This window comes from Felis catus, chromosome C1 (assembly GCF_018350175.1).
Source record: "Felis catus isolate Fca126 chromosome C1, F.catus_Fca126_mat1.0, whole genome shotgun sequence".
NCBI lineage: Eukaryota > Metazoa > Chordata > Mammalia > Carnivora > Felidae > Felis > Felis catus.
The window spans coordinates 173,541,868-173,564,222 of NC_058375.1; the positions used below are offsets into that span (position 1 = coordinate 173,541,868).

Consider the following 22,355-nt stretch of genomic DNA (forward strand, 5'->3'; position numbering starts at 1 on the left):
TTCTTGAATATGGGAAGAGAAGAAATTCATTTTTATTTTCAATTTTTATTAAAAATATTTTTCTTTAATTTTTATTACTATATTTTTTACTTTGTGTAAATTTTTTCAAATTCTATTTCACTTCCATCACCTAATTTTAGTCTACTTCAGTGTATTCACCTTTTCAAATATTCAAACTATTTCCTTATTTTCTTTCTTTTTTTTGTCTCCTTTTCATTTCTTTTCTTTTTCTTGAATGCAGAAAGAGAAAAACTTCATTTTTACTTTCAACTCGTATTAAAAATATTTTTATTTAATTTTTCCTATATTTTTTGCTTTTGTGTAAATTTTTTCAAATTCTATTTTACTTCCATCATTTTATTTTAGTCTACTAGAGTGTATTCACTTTTTCAAATTTTCAAATGATTTCCTTTTTTCTCTTTTTTCTTTTTTTATCTTTTTTGCCTTTTTCTCTTTCTTTTTCTTGAATATAGAAAAACAAAAATTCATATTTATTTTAATTTTTATTAAAAATACTTTTCTTTAGTTTTTTCTACTATATTCTTCACTTTTGTGTAGATTTTTGCAAATTTTATTTTACTCCCATAATCCCATTTTAGTCTACTTAAGTGTATTCATTTTTTCAAATTCTCAAATGATTTCCTTTTTTTCTTCTTCCCCTCCTTTTTTTACTCTAATCTGTCAAACCACTTTCAACACCCAGACCAAAACACACCTAGGATCTAGCATCATTTATTTGATTTGTGTGTATGTGTGTGTGTGTGTGTTTAATTTTTTAGTTTTAATATTTTTTATTTTAATTTTTTTATTTCAATTTTTCTACCTCATTATTTCCTTTTCTCCCTTCAAAATGACAAAATGAAGGAATTCACCCCAAAAGAAAGAGCACGAAGAAATGAGCCCCAGATTTAACCAACACAGATACAAGCAAGATTTCTGAACCAGAATTTAGAATCACGATAATGAGAATACAAGCTGGAGTCGAAAATAGATTAGAATCCCTTTCTGCAGAGAAAAAAAGAAGTAAAAAATAGCCAGAATGAAATTAAAAATGCTATAACTGAGTTGCAATCACAGATGGATGCAGCGGCGGGAAGGATGGATGAGGCAGAACAGAGAATCAGTGATATAGAGGACAAACTTACAGAGAATAATGAAGCAGGAAAAAAAGAGGGAGATTAAGGCAAAAGACCACGATTTAAGAATTAGAGAAATCAGTGACTCATTAAAAAGGAACAACATCAGAATCATAGGGGTCCCAGAAGATGAAGAGACAGAATAAGGGGTAGAATGGTTATATGAGCAAATAATAGCAGAAAACTTTCTGGTATAGCAGAAAGAGACGGACATCAAAATCCAGGAAGCACAGAGGACTCCCATAAGATTCAACAAAAGCCAATCATCAACAAGGCATATCATAGTCAAATTCATAAAATACTCAGGCAAGGAAAGAATCATGATCAATGGAACAGAATAGAGAGCCCAGAAATGGACCAACAAATGCATGGCCAACTAATCTTTGACAAAGCAGGAAAGAATATCCAATGAAATAAAGACAGTCTCTTCAGCAAGTGATACTAAGAAAACTGGACAGCGACATGCAGAAGAATGAACCTGGACCACTTTCTTACACCATACACAAAAATAAACTCAAAATGGATGAAAGACTTCAATGTAAGACAGAAAGCCATCAAAATCCTCAAGGAGAAAGCAGGCAAAAACCTCTTTGATCTTGGCTGCAGCAACTTCTTATTCAACACATCTCCAGAGGCCAGGGAAACCAAAGCAAAAATGAACTACTGGGACCTCATCAAAATAAAAAGCTTCTGCACAGCAAAGGAAACAATCAGCAAAACTAAAAGGCAACCGACAGAATGGGAGAAGATAATTGCAAATGACGTATCAGATAAAGGGTGCATATCCAAAATCTATAAAGAACTTATCCAACTCAACACCCCCAAAAAAATAATCCAGTGAAAAAATGGGCAAAAGACATGAACAGACACTTCTCCAAAGAAGACATCCTAGATGGCCAATTGACACATGAAAAAATGCTCAACATCACTCATCATCAGGGAAATACAAATCAAAACCACAATGAGATACCACCTCACACCTGTCAGAATGGCTAACATTAACAACTCAGGCAACAACAGATGTTGGAAAGGATGCAGAGAAAGAGGATCTCTTTTTTTTTTTTTAACATTTATTTATATTTGGGACAGAGAGAGACAGAGCATGAACGGGGGAGGGGCAGAGAGAGAGGAAGACACAGAATCGGAAACAGGCTCCAGGCTCTGAGCCATCAGCCCAGAGCCTGATGCGGGGCTCGAACTCATGGACCGCGAGATCGTGACCTGGCTGAAGTCGGACACTTAACCGGCTGTGCCACCCAGGCGCCCTGAGGATCTCTTTTGCATTATTGGTGGGAATGCAAGCTGGTGCATCCACTCTGGAAAACAGTATGGAGGTTCCTCAGAAAACTAAAAATAGAACTACCCTACAACCCAGCAATTGCACTACTAGGCATTTATCCACGGGATACAGGTGTGCTGTTTTGAAGGGACACATGCACCCCCCATGTTTATAGCAGCATTATCAACAATACCCAAAGTATGGAAAGAGCCCAAATGGCCATCAATGGATGAATAAATAAACAAGATATGATATACATATATATATATATATATATACATATATATATATATATATATACACACACACACAATGGAGTATTACTCGGCAATCAAAAAGAATGAAATCTTGCCATTTGCAACTACATGGATGGAACTGGAGGGTATTATGCTAAGTGAAATTAGTCAGAGAAAGACAAAAATCATATGACTTCACTCATATGAGGTCTTTTAGAGACAAAATAGATGAACATAAGGGAAGGGAAACAAAAATAATATAAAAAACAGGGAGGGGGACAAAACAGAAGAGATTCATAAATATGGAGACCAAACTGAGGGTTACTGGAGGGGTTGTGGCGGGGGGGGGGGGACTAAATGGGTAAGGGGCACTAAGGAATCTATTCCAGAAATCATTGTTGCACTATATGCTAACTAATTTGGATGTAAATTTTTAAAAATGAAAAATAAAATAAAATAAAAATAAATAAATAAATTTTAAAAATCCTAAAAATAATAGTAAAGATTGCCTGTTGGACAGGGAAGAGGACAGATGGACTGGGAAGAAACTCAAGGAAAGTTTCTGGAATAATGATAATGGCCCACAACTTGACAGACAGTTTATATAGGTACATGCACCTTGTCAAATTCTAAAACCATACCTTAAGTACTATGCTTTTTATTGTAAGTGCATTTTTTTAATGTTTATTTATTTTTGAGAGAGTGCAAGCAGGAGAAGGGCAGAGAGAAGGATACAGAGGATCTGAAGCAGACTCTGTGCTGACAGGCTGACTGCAGGGAGCCCAATGTGGGGCTTGAACTCACCAACCCCGAGGTCATGACCTGAGCTAAGGTCAGTTGTTCAGCTGACTCAGCCACCCAGGCGCCCCTATTGTAAGTAAACTTACCTTTAGAAGGAAAAAAAAACTATAAAAAATGTTAAACTATAGCTATTGATTTGCATGCTAAAGTATTTAGAGAGAGATGTACTAATGTTTGCAATGTACTTTAAAATGGATAAAAAAGATGAATTGGTGATAGAGGAGTGATCGTAATACATGACAAAGCAATATAGTAAAAAAAAGAATGGTAGAATCTATTTGTTGTCTCAAATCTAAAATTCTTTCAACTTTGTTGTATATTTGAAATTTCATATACAAAAGTGTTGGAAAAATATAGGTATACATGCAAAGACCAACTACATATTTTTCAAGCACAGTATTGACACCTAATTTAAACTGCTGTATTATCCCTCCGGTGGGTCTGACTCCCTCCTGGTGCCACAGGACGCCTCCTGAAGCGGAACTCCAAAGGAAAAGCGAGCTGAGCCTGCCTCTCCCACCCCTGTGCACCTTGCCGATCCACCCCAGCTAATATGCCAGATCCCCAGCACCACAAGCCTGGCAGTGTGCAAGTAGCCCAGACAGGCCACACCATCCCACAGTGAATCCTGCCTCTAGGAGAGGGGAAGAGAAGGCACACACCAGTCTGACTGTGGCCCCAGCGGTGGGCTGGGGGCAGACATCAGGTCTGACTGCGGCCCCGCCCACCATCACAAGTTATTCAAGACAGCACAGAGGAAGTGCCCCGCAGTCCCGCACAACTCCAGGGACTATCCAAAATAACGAAACAGAAGCATTCCCCTCAGAAAAACGTCCAGGAAATAACAACAGCTAATGAACGGATCAAAAATGATTTAAACAACATAACAGAAAGTGAATTAGAATAATAGTCATAAAATTCATCGCTGGGCTTGAAAACAGTATAAAGGACAGCAGAGAATCTCTTGCTACAGAGATCAAGGGACTAAGGAACAGCCAGGAGGAGCTAAAAAATGCTATCAATGAACTGCAAAATAAAATGGAGACAACTACGGCTCAGATTGAAGAGGCAGAGGAGAGAATAGGTGAACTAGAAGATACAATTATGGGAAAAGAAGCTAAGAAAAAGGGAGATAAAAAAATCCAGGAGTATGAGGGGAAAATTAGAGAACTAAGTGATGTACTAAAGAGAAATAATCTATGCATAATTGGTATTCCAGAGGAGAAAGAGAGAGGGAAAGGTGCTGAAGGTGTACTTGAAGAAACAATAGCTGAGAACTTCCTGGATCTGGGGAAGGAAAAAGGCACTGAAATCCAAGAGGCACAGAGAACTCCCTTCAGACGTAACTTGAATTGATTTTCTGCACGACATATCATTGTGAAACTGGCAAAATACAAGGATAAAGAGAAAATTCTGAAAGCAGCTAGAGATAAACGTGCTCTAACATATAAAGGGAGACCTATAAGACTCATGACCAATCTCTCTACTGAAACTCGGCAGGCCAGAAATGAATGGCAGGAGATCTTCAATGTGATGAACAGAAAAAAATATGTAGCCGAGAATCCTTTATCCAGCAAGTCTGTCATTTAGAATAGAAGGAGAGATAAAGGTCTTCCCAAACAAACAAAAACTGAAGGAATTCCTCACCACTAAACCAGCCCTACAAGAGATCCTAAGGGGGATCCTGTGAGACAAAGTACCAGAGACATCGCTACAAGCATGAAACATATAGACATCACAATGACTCTAAACCCATATCTTTCTATAATAACACTGATTGTAAATGGACTAAATGCACCAACCAAAGGACACAGGGTATCAGAATGTATAAAAAAAACAAGACCCATCTATTTGCTGTCTACAAGAGACTCATTTTAGACCTGAGGACACCTTCAGATTGAGAGTGAGGGGATGGAGAACTATTTATCATGCCACTGGAAGTCAGAAGAAAGCTGGAGTAGCCATACTTATATGAGACAAACTAGACTTTAAATTAAAGGCTGTAACAAGAGATGAAGAAGGGCATTATGTAATAATCACAGGGTCTATCCATCAGGAAGAGCTAACAATTATAAATGTCTATGCGCTGAATACGGGAGCCCCCATATATATAAAACAATTACAAACATAAGCAACCTTATTGATAAGAATGTGGTAATTGCAGGGAACTTTAACACTCCACTTACAGAAATGGATAGATCATCTAGACACACGGTCAATAAAGAAACAAGGCCCCTGAATGATACATTGGATCAGATGGACTTGACAGACATATTAGAACTCTGCATCCCAAAGCAACAGAATATACTTTCTTCTCGAGTGCACATGGAACATTCTCCAAGATAGATCACATACTGGGTCACAAAACAGCCCTTCATAAGTATACAAGAATTGAAATCATACCATGCATACTTTCAGAACACAATGCTATGAAGCTTAAAATCAACACAGGAAAAAGTCTGGAAAACCTCCAAAAGCATGGAGGTTAAACAACACCTTACTAAAGAATGAATGGGTCAACCAGGCAATTAGAGAAGAAATTTAAAAATATATGGAAACAAACGAAAATGAAAATACAACAATCCAAATGCTTTGGGATGCAGTGAAGGCAGTCCTGAGAGGAAAATACATTGCAATCCAGGCCTATCTCAAGAAACAAGAAAAATCCCAAATACAAAATCTAACCGCACACCTAAAGGAAATAGAACCATAACAGAAAAGACAGCCTAAATCCACCAGAAGAAGAGAAATAATAAAGATCAGAGCAGAAATAAACAATATAGAATCTAAAAAAAACTGTAGAGCAGATCAACGAAACCAAGAGTTGGTTTTTTGAAAAAATAAACAAAATTGATAAACCTCTAGCCAGGCTTCTCAAAAGAAAAGGGAGATGACCCAAATAGATAAAATCATGAATGAAAATGGAATTATTACAACCAATCCCTCAGAGATACAAGCGATTATCAGGGAATACTATGAACACTTATATGCCAACAAACTGGACAACCTGGAAGAAATGGACAAATTCCTAAACACCCACACACTTACAAAACTCAATCAGGAGGAAATAGAAAGCTTGAACAGACTCATAACCAGCGAAGATATTGAATCAGTCATCAAAAATCTCCCAACAAATAAGAGTCTAGGACCAGATGGCTTCACAGGGGAGCTCTACCAGATGTTTAAAGTAGAGATAATACCTATCCTTCTCAAGCTATTCCAAAAAATAGAAAGGAAAGGAAAACTTCCAGACTCATTTTATGAAGCCAATATTACTTTGATTCCTAAACCAGAGACCCAGTAAAAAAAGAGAACTACAGGCCAATATCCCTGATGAATATGGATGCAAAAATTCTCAATAAGATACTAGCAAATCGAATTCAACAGCATATAAAAAGAATTATTCACCATGATCAAGTGGGATTCATTCCTGGGATGCAGGGCTATTTCAACATTCGCAAATCAATCAACGTGATACATCACATTAATAAAAGAAAAGATAGGGGCGCCTGGGTGGCGCAGTCGGTTAAGCGTCCGACTTCAGCCAGGTCACGATCTCGCGGTCCGTGAGTTCAAGCCCCGCGTCGGGCTCTGGGCTGATGGCTCAGAGCCTGGAGCCTGTTTCCGATTCTGTATCTCCCTCTCTCTCTGCCCCTCGCCCATTCATGCTCTGTCTCTCTCTGTCCCAAAAATAAATAAACGTTGAAAAAAAAAAAAAAGAAAAGAAAAGATAGAGCCATATGATCCTGTCAATTGATGCAGAAAAGGCCTTTGACAAAATTCAGCAACTTTTCTTAATAAAAACCCTCGAGAAAGTCGGGATAGAAGGAACATACTTAAAGATTATCAAAGCCATTTATGAAAAGCCCACAGCTAACATCATCCTCAATGGGGAAAACCTGAGAGCTTTTTCCCTGAGATCAGGAACACGACAGGGATGTCCACTCTCACCGCTGCTGTTTAACATAGTGTTGGAAGTTCTAGCATCAACAATCAGACAACAAAAGGAAATAAAAGGCATCAAAATTGGCAAAAATGAAGTTAAGCTTTCACTTTTTGCAGATGACATGATATTATACATGGAAAATCCGATAGACTCCACCAGAAGTCTGCTAGACTAATACATGAATTCAGCAAAGTTGCAGGATACAAAATCAATGTACAGAAATCAGTTGCATTCTTATACACTAATAATGAAGCAACAGAAAGACAAATAAAGAAACAGATACCATTCACAATTGCACTGAGAAGCATAAAATACCTAGGAATAAATCTAACCAAACATGTAAAAGATCTGTATGCTGAAAACTATAGAAAGCTTATGAAGGAAATTGAAGAAGATATAAAGAAATGGAAAATCATTCCATGCTCATGGATTGGAAGAATAAATATGATCAAAATGTCAATACTACCCAAAGCTATCTACACATTCAATGCAATCCCTATCAAAATTGCACCAGCATTCTTCTTGAAACTAGAACAAGCAATCCTAAAATTCATATGGAACCACAAAAGGCCCTGAGTAGCCAAAGTAATTTTGAAGAAGAAGACCAAAGCAGGAGGCATCACAATCCCAGACTTTAGCCTCTACTACAAAGCTGTAATCATCAAGACAGCATAGTATTGGCACAAAAACAGACACATAGACCAATTGAACAGAATAGAAACCCCAGAACTAGACCCACCAACGTATGGCCAACTAATCTTTGACAAAGCAGGAAAGAATATCCAATGGAAAAAAGACAGTCTCTTTAACAAATGGTGCTGGGAGAACTGGACAGCAACATGCAGAAGATTGAAACTAGACCACTTTCTCACACCATTCACAAAAACAAACTCAAAATGGATAAAGGACCTGAATGTGAGACAGAAAACCATCAAAACTCTAGAGGAGAAAGCAGGAGAAAACCTCTCTGACCTCAGCTGCAGCAATTTCTTACTTGACACATCCCCAAAGGCAAGGGAATTAAAAGCAAAAATGAACTACTGGGACCTTATGAAGATAAAAAGCTTCTGCACAGCAAAGGAAACAATCAACAAAACTAAAAGGCAACCCACGGAATGGGAAAAGATATTTGCAAATGACATATTGGACAAACAGCTAGTATCCAAAATCTATAAAGAGCTCACCAAACTCCACACCCAAAAAACAAATAACCCAGTGAAGAAATGGGCAGAAAACATGAATAGACACTTCTCTAAAGAAGACATCCGGATGGCCAACAGGCACATGAAAAGATGCTCAACGTCACTCCTCATCAGGGAAATACAAAGCAAAACCACACTCAGATATCACCTCACGCCAGTCAGAGTGGCTAAAATGAACAAATCAGGAGACTATAGATGCTGGAGAGGAGGTGGAGAAATGGGAACGCTCTTTCACTGGTGGTGGGAATGCAAACTGGTGCAGCCGCTCTGGAAATCAGATGGAGGTTCCTCAAAAAATTAAAAATAGAACTACCCTATGACCCAGCAAGAGCACTGCTAGGAATTTATCCAAGGGATACAGGAGTACTGATGCATAGGGGCACTTGTACCCCAATGTTTATAGCAGCACTCTCAACAATAGCCAAATGATGGAAAGAGCCTAAATGTCCATCAACTGATGAATGGATAAAGAAATTGTGGTTTATATACACAATAGAGTACTACGTGGCAATGAGAAAGAATGAAATATGGCCCTTTGTAGCAACATGGATGGAACTGGAGAGTGTGATGCTAAGTGAAATAAGCCATACCGAGAAAGACAGATACCATATGGTTTCACTCTTGTGTGGATCCTGAGAAACTTAACAGAAACCAAGGGGGGAGGGGAAGGAAAAAAAAAAAAGAGGTTAGAGTGGGAGAGAGCCAAAGCATAAGAGACTCTTAAAAACTGAGAACAAACTGAGGGTTGATGGGGGGTGGCAGGGAGGGGAGGGTGGGTGATGGGTATTGAGGAGGGCACATTTTGGGATGAGCACTGGGTGTTGTATGGAAACCAATTTGACAATAAATTTCATATATTGAAAAAAAATAAAATGCTTAAGCAAGAAAAAAAATAAAATAAAATAAACTGCTGTATTGTATCCAGGTGCATCTCCCAGCTTTATATCTACCAGCTTCTTACCCAAATTAATCAAAACTGATAGTTGGTCAGTTAAGCAAAATGTCAGTTAAAAGAGAAAATAGCATATACTGATGGATGCCTACCTTAAGCATTTTATTTTTAACTCTAAACATATATATAAATATGTAAAATGTTTTCAATATTTTGTTTTGAAGATCATTTTTAATTATTGTTCTAATCGCTCCCATAATGCATCATATATTATGTTTTTTTGTTTCTTCAAATTACAGAGAAAACTTGACTTTGCAAAGCAACTGAATGCATTGTCTTATATATTTTTATTTTTTCTTTTAGTTTTCTACATATGATTTTTTTGACAAAAAAAAAATTTTCTTTGAATCTCTAAAGATCTTTGCAAATCATTCATTTAAAAATCCTCCTTTCTTGGACCTGAGAGTTAAGATGGCAGAGTAGTGGGAGGACAGCATGCTTGCCTCCTCCCTCGCACATAGCTAAATATATGTCAAATCATTCTGATCACCCAGGAAATTGATCGGAGGACTGAGACAATAAACTGCACAACTAGAGGGAGAAAAGAGGCCACATTGTGGAAGGTAGGAGGTACTGAGACATGAGTTTGGGGGAAAAAGAATTGCTGGGGCTGCAGAGGGAAGGCAGCCCTGGTCATGAAGAGAGGAGAGAAAGAGAGAGAGAAAGGAGCAGGGCATTGCACCAAAAACCCATTTCCCTAAAACCCCTGACCGGGAAAACAATTGGGGCTGATTATTGCAAGTTTTTACAAGCAGCAGAGCTCAAAGTCTGAAGTTTTAGAAATCCACGACATCACCAAGGTGGAGCCTGGTGGGCACAGAGGTGCTCCTCTTGAGAAGGAGGACAGAGATTCAGGAGTGGACAGAGGGGTGTGTGGATCCCCTGGTTTGCACTAGAACAGATAGTTCCCCTTGTTGGAGTGCATTTGGAAGAAATGGCACTGCCTTTCCGGGAACAAAAGAGCCAGTGGTGCCATTGAGCCGCCCATTGATTAGTATAGGAACAGAGGCTCCTGCTGAGGGCAGCTAACCCAGACTGCGCCATTTTGCTGCCTTTTACCATAAACTCTGTGCATTCCTGCCTGGCAAGACCCTCCCCCAGAGGATCAGCACAGGTCCAAGCTGCGCTTGGATTTTTTAAACCATCCAGTGCACCTGAGATAAAGCACAGAAGCACTGTGCCACCAGGCAGGCAGACAGCTCAGACACAGACAGCATGAAGACAGGGATGTGAGGGATACTGGGGACAAACGAGGGGAGACTGTTCTTCTGTGAGAGCTTTCTGAACAGTGGCAGGTGCTAATTCCCCTCTCCAGGGACTAGAGAGCTGGTGGATGCCATTTTTGTCTCCACCTATCATCACAGACAGATTTCAGTTCAGTGAGCAACACAGCATCCACAGTAGAGGCTTGAGCTACTTACACCAAGCCCTGCCCTACTGCGTTCTGCAGGTGCTGTGAACTAGGGCCAGTGTGCCTGCGAGTCAGAGCAGCAGGCGCCTCCCCCAGAAGACCTGCACAACCCCTCTTTATGCACCAATTCTACTGACCAGAGATGGCTACAAAGCTTCAAATCTAGGGGAAATAGGATCTAGCCTCTTTTAACAAGCAGACAAAAATACACCTACTTAAAACTCACCACACAGTGGACAAGGTCCAAACACTTCCCACTGCATGCAAAAAGAAACTCTGTAGAGGACTGACCTGAGGAAAAGAGCAGTCAAAACACAGCAGCAGAGTGCACACAGCATATACCAGAAACACTTCCTGAAGCACCAGGCCCTGGACAGTATGTGATCTCGTCTTAATGTAGCTATTACTCTCAGAAGCAGGAAACATAACAGCCTTTCCTAACATACAGAAGACAGAGACCCAGAAAAAATGCCAAGACAGAGGAATTTATCCCAAAAGAAAAAACATGAAGAGGTCATGGCCAGGGATCTAATCAAAACAGTTATAAGCAATATTCCTGACCCAGAATTTAAAACAACAATCATAAGGAGACTACCTCGGCTTGAGAAAAGCATAGAAGACACCAGGGAGTCCCTTACCACAGAGACAAAATGTAAAAATTAGTCATGCCAAAATAAAAAATGCTATAATCAAGATTTAATGACCACAGGATGAAAGAACCAGAGGAATAAATTAGTGATATATAAGATAAAATTATGGAAAATACTGAAGATGAAAAGAAGATGGACAGAAAATTTTTGGATCACCAAAGCAGACATGAAATTCAGCACTCTATGAAGTGTAAAAACATTCATATCATAGAATCCTAGAAGAAGAAGAGAGGAAAGGGGGGTGGGGTGGGGTCAGAAATTTTATTTGAGCAAATTATAACTGAAAACTTCCCTAATCTGGGGAAGGAAACAGATATCCCAATCCAGGATGCACACAGAACTCCCATAAAAATGAACAAAAACAGGCCAGCAGCAAGATATGTTATACTAAAATTTGCAAAATACAGAGGTAAGAAAAGAATCCTGAAAGCAGCAAGGGAAAAGAAATCCCTAACCTACAAGGGAAGAGAAATCATGTTTCCAGCAGATCTCTCCACAGAAACTTGGATCAGAAGGGAGTGGATGATATACTTAACATGCTGAAGGGGAAAAATATGCAGCCAAGAATACTTTATCCAGAAAAGCTGTTATTCAGAATAGAGAGAGTCTCCCAGACAAAAAAAAAAAAAAAAAAAAAAAAAAACTAACGAAGTTCGTGAGCACTAAATCATCCCTGATAGAAATATTAAAGGGAACTCTTTGAATGGGGAAGAAAGACCAAAATCAACAAAGACTAAAAAGGAAGAAGGAAAATCTCCAGATATAGGTAATTCAATGGCACTAAATTCATATCAGTAAGCACTCTGAGTATAAATGGACTCAATGCACCAATCAAAATACATAGGGTATCAGAATAGATAAAAAAAACAAGATCCATCTGTATTCTGCCTACAAGAGACCCATTTTAAACCTAAAGACACCTGAATATTGAAAGTGAGGGGATGGAAGACCATTAATCATGCTAATAGACATCAAAATAAAGTTGGAGGAGTCATATTTATATCAGACAAACTATATTTTAAACCAAACTGTAACAAGATATGAAAGGCACTAAATCATAATAAAGGGGTCTCTCCAACAAGAAGATCTAACAATGGAAAAGACTTATGCTCCCAACTTGAGAGTACCCAAGCAGATAAATTAATCAATAACAAACATAACGGTACTCATTAATAACAATACAATAATAGTAGAGGACTTTAATACCCACAGCAATGGACAGCAATGGACAGATCATATAAGGAGAAAATCAATAATGAAACAATGAAGCAGCAGAATACACATTCTTTTTGAGTGCACATGGAACATTCTCCAGAATAAAACACACACTGGGTCACAAATCAGGCCTCAACAAGTACAAAAAGATCAAGATCACACATGAATATTTTCAGACGACAATACTATGAAACTTGAAGTCAACCACAAGAAAAAATTAGGAAATACAACTAATACATGGAGGTTAAAGAACATCCTACTACCGAATGAGTGAGTTTACCAGGAAATTAAAGCAGAAATAAAAAAAAAAAACACGGAAGCAAGTGAACATGAAAACACAAGTCCAAAACCTTTAAGTTGCATCAAAAGCAGTCGTAACAAGGAAGTAGATACCATTACAGGCCTAACACAAGAAACAAGAAAACTCTCAAATTCACACCTAACCAAAACAAACAAACAAACAAACAAACCAAAACAAAACAAAAAACACACAGTAGAACAGCAATGAAACTAGGAGCTGATTCATTGAAAAAATTAATAAAACTGATAACCCCCTAGCCAAACTCATTAAAAAAATTAGAGAGAGAAAGGATCCAAATCACGAATGAAATAGGAGAGATCACAACCAACACCACAGAAATACAAATTATGAGAGAATGCTATGAAAAATTATATGCCAACAAATTGAGCAATCTGGAAGACATGGATAAACACCTAGAAACATATAAGCTACCAAAACTGAAACAGGAAAAAATAGAAAACTTGAACAGACCCATAAACAGCAAAGAAATTGAAACAATAACCAAAAATTTCCCAACAAATAAAAGTCCAGGCCAGATGGCTTCCCTCAGGAATTCTATCAAACATTTAAAGAAGAATTAGTATCTATTCTTCTCAAACTGTTCCATAGAAATGGAAGGAAACTTCAAAACTCATTCTATGAAGCCAGCATTACCTTGATTCCAAAACCAGACAAATATCCCACTGAAAAGAATTACAGACCAATTTCCCTGATGAACATGATACAAAAATTCTCAACAAAATACTAGCAAATCAAACTATATTAAAATAATTATTCACCAGTACATTAAAATAATTATTCACCATGATCAAGTAGGATTTATTCCTGGGCTACAAGTGTGGTTCAACATTTGCTAATCAGTCAACATTATATATCACATTAATAAAATAAAAGATAAGAAATATATGATCCTCCCAATAGATGCAGAAATAGGATTTAACAAAGTACGGCATCCATTCTTGATTAAAAACTCTCAACAAAGTAGTGATAGAGTGAACATACCTCAACATCAAGAAGGCCATATACCAAAGACCCACAGCTAATATCATCCTCAATGGGAAAAACTGAGAGCTTTATGGTCTGGAACAAGTGGTCCAGAGTGGTGAGAGTGATCTGGTCCACTCTCACCTTTGTTATTTAACATAGTATTGGAAGTCCTAGCTTCCACAATCAGACAACAAAAATAAATAAGGCATCCAAATCATCAAGAAGAATTCAAACTTTCACTATATGAAGATAACATGATACTCTATGTAGAAAGCCTGAAAGACTACACCAAAAAATTGCTAGAACTGATACACAAATTCAGCAATGCCACAAAATACAAAATCAATATACAGAAATCTGTTGAATTTCTATACTCCAATAATGAAGCAGCAGAGAGAGAAATCAAGGAATCAATCCCATTTACAACTGCACCAAAAATCATAAGATGCCTAGGAATAAACCTAATCAAAGAGGTAAAAGATCTATACTCTGAAAACTATAGAACACTTATGAAAGAGATTGAAGATGACACACAGAAATGAAAAAATACTCCATGCTCATGGATTAGAAGAACAAATATTGTTAAAATGTCTATACTTCTCAAAACCAATCTGCATATTCAATGCAATCCCTATCAAAACACCACCAGCATTTTTCAGGTAGCTAGAAGAAGCAATCCTAAAATTCATATGGAATCACAAAAGACCCCAAATAGCCAAAGCAGTCTTGAAAAAGAAAAGCCAAGCCAGAGGCATCATATTCCAGACTTCAAGCTATGTTACAAAGCTGCAGTCAAGACAGCATGATACCGGCACAAAAACAGACACATAGTTCAATGGAACATAACATAAAACCCACAAATGGACCCACAAATTGTGTGGTCAACTAATTTTAACAAAGCAAGAAAGAATATCCAATGTAAAAAAAGACAGTCTCTTTAACAGATGGTGTTGGAAAAACTGGACAGCAACATGCAAAAGAATGAAACTGGACTACTTTCTTACACCGTACTCATTAATAAATTCAAAATGGATGAAAGACCTCAGTGTGAGACAGGAAACCATTAAAATCCTAGAGGAGAACACAGGCAATAATTTCTTTCACACTGACCAGAGCATCTTCTTACTAGACAGGTGCCAGAGGCAAGGGAAACAAAAGCAAAAATGAACTATTGGGACTTCATCAAGATAAAAAGCTCCTGTACAGTTAAGGAAACAATCAATAAAACTAAAAGGCAACCTGCAGAATGGGAGAAGATATCTGCAAATGACATATCTGGAGTTAGTATCCAAAATCTATAAAGAATTTATCAAACAAATAAATAACCCAGGGAAGAAATGGGAAGAAGACATAAATAAACATTTTCCCAAAGAAGACATCCAGATGCCTAACAGACACATGAAAAGATGCTCAACACCACTCATCATCAGGGAAATACAAATCAAAACTACAATGAGACATCACCTCAAACCTGTCAGGATGGCTAAAATTAACAACATAGGAAAAAGCAGATGTTGGTGAGGATGCAGGGCAGGAGGAACACTCTTACACTGCTGGTGGGAATGCAAACTGGTGCAGCCACTCTGGACAACAGTATGGAGGTTCCTCGAAAAGTCAAAAATAGAACTATTCTAAGATCCAGCAATTGTGCTAGTAGGTATTTACCCAAAGGATACCAAAATACTGATTCAGAGGACACATGCAACCCTGATGTTTATAGCAGCACTATCAACAATAGCCAAATTATGGATAGATACCAAAGTCCATCGACTGATGAATGGATAAAGAAGGTGTGGTATATATACATAATGGAATATTACTCAGCCATCAAAAAGGATGAAATCCTGCCATTTGCAACGACATTGATGGAACTATACCATATTATGCTAAGCAAAATAAATCAGAGAAAGACAAATACCATATGATTTCACTCATATGTGGAATTTAAGTAACAAAACAGATGAACATATGGGGTGGGGAGGAAAGAGGGAGGGAAACAAATCATGAGAGACTCTTAAAGACGGAGATCAAACTGAGGGTTGATGGAGGGAGGTTGGTGACGGATAGGATATGTAAGTGATGAATCACTAAATTCTACTCCTGAAAGCAATATTACCCTATCAGTTAACTAACTAGAATTTAAATCAAAACAAAACAAATAAAAGAAATTCTGTTCTGATTGGTCTATAGACATAAATATACCCTTGCATAAATCCCCAAATTTTTAAAAAGCCCGAAATTTCTAATACTTAATATGTATTGGACTGAGTGTTGTAAGTAAGGGATGAATCACTAAAGCTATTCCTGAAATCAATACCACACTATATGTTAACCAATTAGAATTTAATAAAAACTTGAAACAAAAAAATAAAATTAAAATTAAATTAAAACTCCTCCTTTCATTATCATATTTCAATTTAGGTATCCTTTAATTACATTGTTTTATAAATTATTACCTACCTACAATAGCAAGTATACTCAACATAGAGATGAGGTCAAAAACACAATTGTATTCTTATAATAAAAATTCTATAACAATAAAAAATTCAACCTGATTTTATACCTTTAAAATTTTAAAGTTAAAAAGAAAAAACTAATAACACTTTTTTAGTCTGTCATTCAAAGACTCTTGTAGCTCTATTTTCCCTTCAGCACAGTCCCATTTAATTCCTATTAAGAATTTTTCTCCTGATAAATTCTTCAAAATGCTGACTAGGTGTCTCACTTATTATACACAACCCCCCTTGCATTCCTTTGTCTGATTATTAGACCCCAAATCTCTCTAACTCTTTCTCTCCTTCTTCCTTTCCTCTCTTTCTCTCTGTCTCTCTCACCTACTCAGTCTCCCTCGTGCATTTGTTTTCCAGCATTATCAGTAATGGTGGCTCATGTGATTGGGTTCATGTGATACCCATTCAAAATAATGAGATTCTGGGGTGCCTGGATGGCTGAGTTGGTTGAGCATTTGACTATTAATTTCAGCTCAGATCATGATCCCAGGGTCAAGGGATCAAGCCCTACATGGACCGAGCATGGAGCCTGCTTAAGATTCTCTCTCTCTCCTTCTATCCCTCTCCCCCACTCATGCTCTCTTCTCTCTAAAATAAAATTTAAGAAAAATGAGATTCCCAGCCTGCCATGCACCTATGTGTGGCCACATAGCTCTGGATGTTGAAGAACAAGCAGAAGTCCGTAGAGAGTGCTTACTTGCCTTGTCAAACTTACTTACTTGTCAAACAGGGATCTTAAGGAACTTGAAGTTTTCAATCATCCCAAACATATTCAATTATTTAATGCATCCAATATTGTGTTAGTCAAAAAAAATATTTCCAAAACAAATTCACAAGGCTTAAAATTTTTAAATGGTTTTGTTTTACAAATGGTAACCAACATTATGTTATCTAAATGCCCTATTACCTAAATTGATTTCTGTATTTATATGTAATGAATAACTAAAAATAAAAAATAGTTATACACTTTTAGTGGGTAGCATAAGATCACGCTTCTTCAACTAGGAGTATATTCAGTACTATCCAAAGAAGTGTATGAAATAAAATAAATATGTTACATTCTATAATGCATTCATTTTCCTTGCATGTAAGTCATTTTAATCATTGTATTCTTATTAAAACACAGATATAATACAGAATAGAATGGAAAAAATATTGCATGAATATATATCTTAAAACAGGAGAAATATTATGTTTTGAATGATGTCATAAAGAATATTAAAAATTGAGCTTCTGGACACAGATAACCTTTTGCTTTTTCCACTGACTGTACTAGTCAGTATGAGTAATAAATCATATAGTTGATACCTATACTTTCTTATCAGCATCACTATAAGAAATCAAACTGCAGAGATCCGGAAGTCTCTGGTGCCTGATGTAAGTGTTTAAAACAGTCTCAAAAGTCTGCTCTTAGGATTTCCCTCCTGTTCATAATACCAGACAGGGAAAGGGAGCACAACAAATCATAAACACTCTCCCCCAAACTTGGACTCTTGAGCAAGTGAGACAGCGATGTTTGCACTGGTGTTCTTCTCAGTGGCCTGGGCAACAGCAGGACATGGCCCAAACTCTTCCTGCAGCGTAACCTCACAGGTGGGTCTTTTTGTCATATCCCCCAAGCCCACCCACAACTGCCTTGAGTCCTTCTTCTTTTCCCAAATTGGTCCTTCAGACTCCCAACAAACCTGTGAGTTTAAAAAAGATTTTGAATAGAGTTCTTTCTTCGCTTAAATTAACCACAATTGATTTCTGTTTCTAAGCAACAAAGACAGACCCCCCCACACCCCCCAACTCAAATAACAGGAATAGCAAGGTGCTTCAAACAGGAAACCATCAAAGTTACACAAGCAACCAGAACACCATGGATTTAATAGTAAGTAGGAGATAGTACCAAGCTTTAAATTGATATTATTTTATAGTAATTACTCATATTTTGTTAAGAAAAACTGTCCTGTGTTTCAGACATTCCAAAGTTCTGGCATGAGTCAGAGGAGAAAGAAATGTGCCAACCACCCACACTGAATCTCATGGATGCTACTTTAAAACACAGCTTCTGGAACCCACCACAGGAGTGAATCAGAATCTTAGGAGGGAGCCTGAGCATTTGAATATTTTTAAGTTTATTTATTTTGAGAGAGAGAGAGCATAAGTGGGGAAAGGACAGAGAGACAGAGAGAGAGAGAGAGAGAGAGAGAGAGAGAGAATTCCAAGCAGCATCCACACTGGCAGCACAGAGACCAATGTGGGGCTCAAACTCACGAACAATGAGATCATGACCTCGTTACAGAGCCGAAGTCAGATACTTAACTGACTGAGCCACCAGGGTACCTCCTGAGAATCTGAATTTTAAACTGCTTTGCTTTGATGTGTATGCAAATTAAAGTTTGAGAACAATCCCCTAGGTGAATTTTTTAAGATGTACTAAAACAGACATTACACATGCTTTATTAATAGCAGTTAAAAGTGTGATTCTTTTTTTAAGTTTATTTATTTATTTTTGAGAGAGTGGACAATGCAGAGAGAGAAGGAGAGGGAGAGAATCCCAAGCAGGCTCCACCAATGTGGAGCCCGACTTAGGGCTCGAACTCATAAACCAAGAGATCATGACCTGGGCCCAGATCAAGAGTAAGATGCTTAACTGACTCAGCCACCCAGCTGAGTGTTATTCTTGATGCTTGGTTAAAATAGCATCCTTAGCACAATCATAGCACTATATTAAAAAGAGCTAATGCCTGAATGTCTCCTTCTAGCTCTATAAATAACAAATTGCTATCCTCTGAAATCAATAAAATATAAAGCTTTCCTTTTTTATTTCTCTCTGCTTTATATCCTCCTCTTCATATTCTCTGCCCTAGTGACTTACCTGATAAAACTAAAAATAAATAAATAAAAAGAGGGCAATAGCACATCATTCACAAAGCCTTACTTGTTGTGGCATGTATCATTTAAGTGATGAATTGCATATGCTTGTTAGTGGCTCAACAACTTGGTTATTTAGTTATTTTAGAGCTTTCAGACAGCATTCTTGATTTATTGCCCTGGGAAATAACAATACATTCCAACACCAGAGAGATAACTCTGTATGTATCTAAAACAGAAGATAAATTTTATTCTAGAATCTAGGGCATGAAAGAAACCAGGAGAGATTAACATGAACAATGCAGGCTCTTCTCATTTTTATGATACCAAGAAGTAAGGGAATAAGTGAACAAATCCATAGTGTTCAAAAGAGATAAACAACAACTCCATTTTTCTCCTTTTCTTCATAAAATGATTTATCTTTAATAATAAAGTCTTTAAAACCTCACTTTTATACATCAAAGTCATAATGATAAATCTATGATATCAAATGTACCATTAGACTTTCAAAAGAGTATTTGGACGGGAAATCTGCAGAGTTAGGAAATAAAACAGAATGCATAAAAGGATGTCAGAGGCTTATAGATTGCATTAAGGATCTTAAGACCCTCCCTCTCTTTGCCCCTTCCTTTCCTTACACCGTTCTCCATGAAGGCTGAGTGTGAAAAGCAAGCACATTTTGATGGATTTCAGTACTACAAGATGTGATAGTCACAGTCATGAGTAAGGATGTTAAAGATCTGGACCTGTCTGGGTGTTCCCTTCCCAGCTCCCTTTTGGAGACCCAAGTACTCTCACATAGCTGCAAGAAAAGAATCAACTGTCATGCAGGAGGCACAACCCTCTAAAAAGGACTCTAGTGAAGTACTTAAGGTTGTTTATCTATATTACTGGTTACTATTCCACATATTCAATGGAAAAACATTTGATTTAAATAACTGAAATCACCCATCACTCAGGGAAAAGTTCCATAAACTGCATTCATTTTCTAGGAAAAAAAAAAAAGAAGTTTCCTATTTATTATGTGACAGCTGTTCTCAGATCTATACTAATAATGAAATCAGTACCATTTGTCCTTGCAATTACCAAAAATAAAAATTAAAATTAAACAAAATATAGAATTTATTAAATATCCCAGAAAAAAGATCTGCTACAGAATTTTAAGAATCTTCCTTCATCAGAATAAAGACTAACTGTATATTTTTCAGTTAATAAATATTGGCACCAGACAAAAACCTAGTGTGCAGTTGGAAATAAAAAGGACAATTTAATTTCAGGAAAATCACACAGAATCCAGTGAAGTGGAAATGCAGAAGAGGCCAAACATGAGTCATCTCCACCATAATTTAATGCCTCAATAGATGTCCTATCAGGAATATCTTCTCAAAACTTATTAGATAATAGTTTTAGATTAGATAAAAGACGCTAATTATAATTACTGCTTAAGAATACACCTACCGAGTCTCCTACATGTTTAGTAATAATAGTTTGAGTACTTTCTACAAAGGTCTGCACTGTATTCAGAAAGAGTTAATAATAATAGCCAACAGTTAATAAATATGTATTTGTAGCAGGCACTGTGCTAAATATTTTACACAGATTATCTGATTTAATGTTCAGAACAAGCCCATAAAGTTCTATTAACCCCATTTTTACCACTGAAACATCTGAGTCTCGGCTAACAAAATCACACCAAACAAAATCACACAGTTCTTAAAAGTTGGAGTCAAAATTCAAAATCAGGCTGTCTAATCTAAGAGTCCTTCCTCATAAGTACTATGTCATCTTTCAAAAGTATTACATATATTACAAAATTTTACAGAGGGAGAAAATGAGTACCAGAGGTAGACAGAGTTTTATAGTGGACTCAAAACTCTCTATGCTCTCTGACTATGCCACATACCACTGCTCTGTCAACAGAAAGAATAAAAAAAAAAAAAAATTAAGCTTCTGGAACAAAGACTGGATTTGAAAAAGTAATCCCTAAAATGAGATGCAGATTTCACCATTTTCATTAATCCTTCTTTTATTTACAATTACAGTGCTCTATGAAAGCAACGCAGCAGCAGGAAGCAACATGCCCACATTTCATCACTCACCAGGCAGGGAAGAACACTTTCCAGGCTAAACATTATTTTGAAATCGCTTTGTACTAAGATCGCCGGAAGAAGCTATCATGGCTTCCAGTGAAGAAACAAACACATGACTCCTAGTGGGCACAATATTCAGTACCAAGATAAGTAGTGAATTAAAGAACTGAAATTCCAAACTAGATACAATAACTGTGGCTGCTAAACTCAGATGATGAATGGAACTTTTAAAGACTATTTTCTAATAATGACTTAACTACATGTAATTTTCAATCATTTTAAATGGGTTATGTTTAATTGTATCAATCTACTAACATCTCTAAAGTAATCCTGAAGTGGTTAGGAGGGAGCACAGAGCGTGTATATCCAGTAGTTTGGATAAACTCAGAATGAGTGACATTATCACTAACTGAGAAAAATAAAGATGCCTCAATTGCTCCAAGCACAAATTAAAGAAATACAGCCATTTGGAGGTAACAGACCTTTAGAGATGATCTGGTCTGACATTTTCTACCTAGTGAGAGGAATGAAGATTCATGGATTCAATTTTCTGATTAAGACGGCATCTAACTAGAAAACCCTAACTTAGTTTTCTACATATGAAACATCTAAGTAGAAGAGCATAACACATATTCTCACTGAAATATTTATGAAGACAAAGAATATGTGAAACCTCAATGCTGTAGCCAGACCTCCAGGATCCTGTAAGTCTTCTTCAGAGACTTACAGAAATCCCTTTAGAGACTTCGATTATCTCTACCCTGTCCCCAACTTTAAAGT

General features: G+C 37.1%; 1 long non-coding RNA gene across 1 annotated transcript in view; it reads right to left on the minus strand.

Annotated features, from left to right (window-relative positions):
• LOC123379204 overlaps positions 1-21,795 on the minus strand; it is a 148,437-nt gene extending 126,642 nt beyond the window's left edge. The window contains exon 1 of the long non-coding RNA XR_006583408.1: positions 21,585-21,795. This is a non-coding gene — a long non-coding RNA (uncharacterized LOC123379204). The remainder of the gene's footprint in view (positions 1-21,584) is intronic.
• Between the last annotated feature and the right edge of the window lie 560 nt (positions 21,796-22,355).